Raw genomic sequence first — 7,538 nt, 5'->3', positions numbered from 1 at the left:
AATCTTCGTTTCGGTTTTTTTATTCTTTGTAAAGTTGCCTCACTGTAGAATCTTTCAAGGTATTTTATTATATTTTTTCAAAACATTCATAATTTAAATGAAGAATAGTATCGGTTTCAATCTTATTTTTTATAAGAATTCATGAAAAAATATTCACATAAGTATTTTTATATCACAATTTATAATTTCCATTTTTTAAATATTTTAGTGATACTTATGCTATCTTAATTCTATAAATTTTAGAATGCCAAAATACCACACACAAATATTTTTTATTGTTAAAAAATAAAACTAGTAAAACTTACAAAGTAATGTCCCTTATGATTAATTTTATTTCAAAGTTATAGGAAATTTCTTAAATATTCTGAGCATATAACCACATAGTTTCATAGATAAAAGCAAAAAAATGTTGTATTAGTTATTTTTTATAATTTATTTTCTCTTTTTAGCTTGTAAACAACAATATATATGAATTACACGGTAATTCTATGTAAGTAGCTTTTATATATAATTCAAGATTTTATAGAATTATTTCCTTCAATTTTTTCTTTTCTTGCTAAAACACTTACAATATTTGATATATCCCAATGCTTTTTAGGTTTATTTACGCATGTTATATTAAACACCCCTTTATATTTTTTAGAATTTTCTATTGACCAGTGATAGTGTTTAAGTTTTTCTATGTCAAATTTTACAATATTTTTTTAATATTCGCTTTTGAAACCATATCCGACAATTTTTGAGCTTTATTTTTGTCTTTTTAAATTTTCTTTATATAGTAAAGATTCAAATTTCTGTTTTCTGTCTATTTATGATCGGAGACATAATATTTTTCGAAGAAATTTCTGTGTAATCAATGTTACGAAATCTTATGGATCGTACACAGATATACTTAAAAAACTAAATTTTAATTTTTGAGATACCATGAAAAGTAGCCAGAATATTTTTTATATTAAAAATGAACATGGCAAAATTATGGGCAATATTAAATAAACTGTGTATATAAAAAAAGTACAAGCGGTCTCCATAGAATAAAAATTTTAGCAGCGGAGTATTTTCTCTTAATTAACTATTTGTAATTATTGTCAAAAAAGATTCCCTAAGTAGCAAATTTTGCAACAATATAAACAAATAGTAACGATTTTCTAATTTTTTTATTGACATGCTTATGTTTTTTATGTAAATTGATTCAAACCACCAATTAACTTATGTTATATAAATTTATGTCAATTCTAATTGTAATGTATGGTGATCAATAAAATTCCTCATGATTTTCTGATAGTGTATAATTTTTTAAGAAAAAAAATGTGCACAAGTCTATATACAATACTTTAATTGTTGTTTTTAGCTAGAAGATATCTTAATCATATAAAGCTAAAATATATTATGAAATACATTTTTGTTGATAAATTTTCTTAAGTAAATATATATTATGTGTTGTTTATGTTTTTGACTGTCTTTTTAGAAATTGGGTTAACTTAATTAACACATTTAGTCATTGTATTCCACTATGAATTATCAATATGGTCTTTTAAATTTTTTAACCAACCAAAATACCTTCGAATGCAATATTTTTGGTGATTTTGAATTTCCCCAAATATACTTCTAAATGATTTCAAATCTTGTATTATAAATTTATAGTTTACTATGAAAGATTTTATAGCGAATAACGCTTTTCGTATATATTTACTCGAAAAGATCACTTTGTTTATTTTCTTAAAATAGAAAATTAAAACATTCATATATATTAAATCGAGTGGCTCTTATATTTATGATGTTTATTTTTAATTTAATGCACTTATCAAACATACAAGGATCTATGGAAACATATACTCAAAATAAAAGAAGTGATAGTCCAGACGTCGATCCTAGTATTTTAAAACGTGATATAAGCAAACTAAATTACACGTTGTATTCATGCAAAATTATAGAATACTTAAAGCTAGGCCGTTTCGATCATAAAAAACATAGCCTTCTGCCTTTAACGACATTAAATGAGAATAAGGATCATTTGCAATGTGAGTTTTTTTATGATGAGTTCATTAACTTTGTTTTGGGTTTTATTCAACATTTAAAAAATAGTGTGAATATACATTTAAATGGAGAACCACATAACTTTAGATATATTTTTTTTCTTTTTCCACAGATATTTAGTTTTGAAACCTTTTTAAAGGAAAGAAATGATTTTTATTATTGTGAAGCCGATAATTTAGAGAATGCGATATGCAATTTCCATGTTTTTTTATACTTGATTTCTGATTTTGGCAAAATGCAAGATAGTTACGAATGGGGAAGAGGCATTGGATTCGATAATTCGGCCTATATAACTAGATTATTGGATATTCAAGTCTATTTTAAGTCTTTTCTAATGAATATCTATCCATGTTCAATATTATGTGAAATTATAGACTATTATGAGCGAAATGAGAATAAAATCTATGATAATATCGATGGCGTAATTGAGAAAAGAAAGTTTTATTTATTGTTTTGGGCTGTTTTTTTCACAACAAAGGATCATGAATTTATTGGTGAAAGCGAAAATCTAAAAAAGAGAAAACCGGAATATTTTAGATCAAAATGTGTTATATCAAATGGTTTGGAAAACCCTTTTCTTATATTTTTAGCCAGGAACATGTACTCAAAGATTGAGGATTTTATCTTCAATGATATTTATTTGTTTTCTTCTTTTACTGCTGGAATAAATAGAACGGCTATTGAGACGAAATATAGGCACGAGTTAGTGGCATTAGAAGGCAAAGACAATGAGTTTGAAGGAAAAATCAGTATTTATGCAGGTATATTGGAAGATTTTTATAATGAATTCTATAAAAAGCTACCATATGATATTAACACTCCTTTTCCTTATATATCAGAACAGGATAATGACTGTTTTTGAATATTATTCGACCAAAAAAAAATATTATTTTATTACACGCTTTTCTATCCGAAAAAGAGGCCAAATTAGATACAAAGATTTTAAATAAAATAAACACTAAAATTGATATTATATTTATCTGGTATTTTCTAGTATTCAAATAAATAGTCGGATTTTAGATATTACGAATTTTAGTATTACTTATATTTTTAATATTCTAGCGGGCAAATATTTATAAGAAAATTAAACTTTTTATTCTATATCTATAGGCATAAAATTTAAGATAAATCCAAAAACGTGATAGAAATCACGTTACAATGCACAAAAAATAATATGTTATAAAGATTTAGAATCCTAACTACAGTATAAATTTTGAATCAAAAGTATACGAGAAAAGTATAAAATCAATTTTATTTATGATCACTGGCTAAATATCTATTTTAGGAACGATACTCGTGTTTTAAATTTATTATTTAACCTTTAAAATTCGCCTCTAAGGTTTAAAATTATGATTTATCATCAAGCCAAGAAAAAATCCGAATGAAAGAGTAAATTTTTTGTTTAATTTGACTTTCTGACGAATCATATATAATATGGCATCTAGATAATCTTTATAGAGTACAAAATACCTTGTGTGGGATCGTAGATTCCAATCCCTTATATTGAAGTATATTTTTAATAGCGTGGCAGAGATAATATTATACAAATAAATTGGAGTTTGTTTAGTTCCACTGAATAATTGTCGGGCCATAAAATATCCATCTATCATTGGAATTTAATTCCCCCTACGACTGATTATTATAAAAATTTATGGGTGGTCTTTTTTATAACTATGCGGCTTTTTTTTACATATAGGGAGCTTTTTATTTTTATATCCTAAAACAACACTTTTTTATGATTTATAACTACAGAATGTATGTTTTTCTTTTTTTAGATTCTTCCTGCTTACAGTTTATTTGCTTATATCAAATGATTTATAAAATAACTTCTTGTTTAAAAAAATAATTTAATTTTGTTCGGCTGATTCTTCAACTGAATACACTAAATGTATATTTTATATTACTGGTTTCACAAATAAAAGTATGCTGATCAAATATAATTATTCTAAATCAGCAGAAAGATCTATAATACTGTATATCATGCACATGTGTATATGATGAATGTTAAGAGGGGCAAAAATATAGTGATATGTAATTGAAATTTTTTTTTATTTTTTCTATCATTTTATGTACAATTTAATAGATTTTATATTGTATAATTCTATTTGACAGAATAATTTTGATATTGCAATTTTATAATTTCTTTCAATCTTAACTTATTTGATTTTCCATGGGCACATCTATCTATACTTCTGACTATATACTCTTCATCGCAATTTCTTTGATACTTCTTATCTTTTCAAGCTTAACTTGATTAATTTTCCATGTACTTATCTATAAAACTTAGTTGTATACTCTTTAATCGCATTTTATTTGATACCTCTTCTCTTTTCAAGATCTATTAAAGTAAGATTTTCCCTCAATCCTATGGTTTAAGCATATAACATAATATTTTTTTAAGGATATTTCGTTTGCATGTTAAATTATCTATATATTCATATTATTAATATTTTAACGGAATTTTTTTATATGTTGAACATGATAATATTAGCATCAATTTGTTTTTGTTAAGCAAATAGTTGCTAAAAAAAATTATCTTCTGTAACTTCATTATTATTATAATTTTTTGATGATATATTTATGGAACTATAATTTCATAATATACATTAAAAAGAAAAAATAAATTTGATGAAAATTTACATTTCGTTGATTTCCATATTCTTACCTATGAATTCACGTTCCTTTTTTTTATTTAATAGGCGGATTTTTATATCTTGTACATTCAATTTTATGATTCTTCTAAGAGTTATCATTCATTAACTATGTGTTGATTTTAATTATATTATATTACCAGATTTTTATGATTCTTCTAAGATTTATCGTTTATTGACTACGTATTGCTTTAATTATATTATATTTACTGAAATTAAAATAATTAAATTTGCTATAAGTTTTCCATAGGATATTATTGAAGTGTATTTTTTATTTATGGTCCAAATTTATAGTTATAATTTTAATTTTTGTTCTCGAGCACAACTTGCTTGATTGCCTGGGTGCACAGCGTATTTATACTTTCAGTTATCTTCTCCTCTCCAAAGTCTTCTTCAATACCTCACCTCTGTTCGAGACCTATTAATTCAAGAACTTTTCTCAATTCCAAATGCATTGAGAAAAATAATTTAACTTCCAGGGTAAAACCACATTCAATTAATATTTTTTTGTTTACATCGATGATATAAGAGTTTTAATTTATAAATTTTTTTATTGAATAAGAATAGATTGATTAGCCCTACTCAGAATGAAGAATAAAAAAAGTAGAATAAACATTCCACGCCACAATGTAATATTTCCAGAAACAGGTTCAGAGGTTACCACAGCAATCAACACATTAATCAACCAGACCGAGCGAATTTTAGTTGTAATTGAAGAGCAGAGTTGTACAAATGCAAGTTATTGTATAGAAACGCTAGAAAAGACATGTTTATATAAAATAGTATCAGAAGGCAAGCTAATCAATTCAAAGAAAATAATATTACCATTCAGGAAGTTTTTGATGTTATTAAGACAGGCGTATATCAAGAAAGATGATTTTGATGTGGTTGTATTTAGATTAAAGAGCAATGGAAAAGAATTAATAGATGCGTTCAGAATATTTTACTACAACAATTTTGATTTAAAGAAACTGACACCGCATTTAATATTTTTTCTTGGAGCTATTTCTACAGAAGATTCTGTTGCTTTACATAGTACAATAGATGGAAAAGGAGACTCGCAAATGTATTTAAAGCGATCAGAAGGAAATTGTGGATCGTATTATGAAAGTAGATTTAAAAGCAACGTAATTAATATATTTGTGGAGCATATTTCTGATGTATCGCTTGATGAGTATCTTTTTTATAAGAAAAAGTTGTTTTCTATGATTGATAGTCAGGCTGATAATCGAAAGCTTCTTGTTTTAAAAGAAAAGATTTTGAATCTTGAGGCAGTAACATTTAAATATTCACTATATTGTCTTAAAAAGGTTTTGAAAGGGATTAAATATGTTCGACCAGATTTTATTGAAATTAGAAAGGAAAAGTTTGTTGATTGTGGGCATTTAACTATTAATGATTATAAATTTAACCGCACTTTAAAAATTATAAAAAACAATCCTGGATTTTCATTTTATATTTCGACACAGTCTGGAAGTGTGTTGGATTATTTAAGGGCCCAGTCTCAGGAAAATGAATGTATTTTTTCTTATGATCATTCGGACGATATATGCATGGAAAAATCCATTGCTATTTTTTACAATTCGAGTTTTATTGATGGTTTTACTGATTCGTATAAACGTGTTTATGTTTTTCATAGCTCGTTTACTCAGAATAAAGATATTTTATTCAAAAACATTCATAAAATCTGTGTTTCTATGGTCAATGAAGAAAAAGTAAATTATATTTATGATAAAGAAAATAGTATTAATGATAAAGAAAATAGTATTAATGATAAAGAAAATAGTATTAATGACAAAGCAAATGATACTTATGATAAAGAAAATGGTATTCATGATAAAAGCATTGATTATTCAGAAATCCATACAGGTATTGTTAGTGAAAGCATGGTTTTAGAAGGGCCTAATCAAAATGAAGAACTACAAATGAATGTTGATGAAACACAAAAGATAAAAGAAAAAACAATTTTGGATAAATATATTGATGAGGAGAAAAGAAATCCAACAAAGAAAGATAAATACTATTATACTGAAATGAAAAACAAGAAAGGTATAAATTCATTTTTTTTAGGCAAAAGAAATTTTAAGTCTTTAGATCTCATGGAACTTAAAAAATATATATCAACAAAAACCCAAAAAGAGTTCAAAATACAAAAATCTGGGGCATGTGTAGATTTCGATTACAGTTTTACAGTGATTCTTAACTTTTTTTACCTTCTAAAGAACATGTTTAAAGATGAAGATCTTCTTCTAAAACAAGTTCTTGTTGATTCTGAATACAACGAACGTGAATCTTTATTTAGTTGTCGGTTGATTCTTCCCCGATTACACGATGATTTCGAAATTTTAAATTCACAGTTCAGCGAATTCCGCGTTACAAAAAACGATGCGCGAAAATCGATTTCGATGTTTGTTCTTGACTTTTTTTACCAAAATGGATTTATGAATGATAATTTATGTCCCGTGTATGATAAATTCATTCCAAAAAACAAAATTTACTATAATTTAATGCTTTGTGCCTATAAATTATGTGTCGTTCGGAAATCATCAGAAAATTTAAACGCTAGCGAAAATTCCTTTTTTTTCAAAGAGAAAAGTAAAATAACAAGTTCTGATACATTAGTACTCAACGAAACCTTTTTTATGCATGTGGAAACGTTTGGAACTTCTAACACAGAAATCAAAAAACAAGTTATGGAGATCAAAGAACAGTTTTTCGATGATAAGATCATTGGAAAAGATATGTTATACAATAAAGCCAAGCAACTTTTCGTAAAAGAGTACAGTACAGATATCGTTTGTGCACAAAATGATGATTCAGAAGAAACAAATTTTTTTGTTGAAAGAAAACAAC

The sequence above is a fragment of the Rhyacophila brunnea genome, unplaced genomic scaffold, assembly GCF_057557595.1.
Source record: "Rhyacophila brunnea isolate RB1 unplaced genomic scaffold, BYU_Rbru_1.0 scaffold_160, whole genome shotgun sequence".
NCBI classification, from domain to species: domain Eukaryota; kingdom Metazoa; phylum Arthropoda; class Insecta; order Trichoptera; family Rhyacophilidae; genus Rhyacophila; species Rhyacophila brunnea.
The sequence above is the reverse complement of the archived record's forward strand: the minus strand, read 5'-3'. Positions refer to the sequence as shown.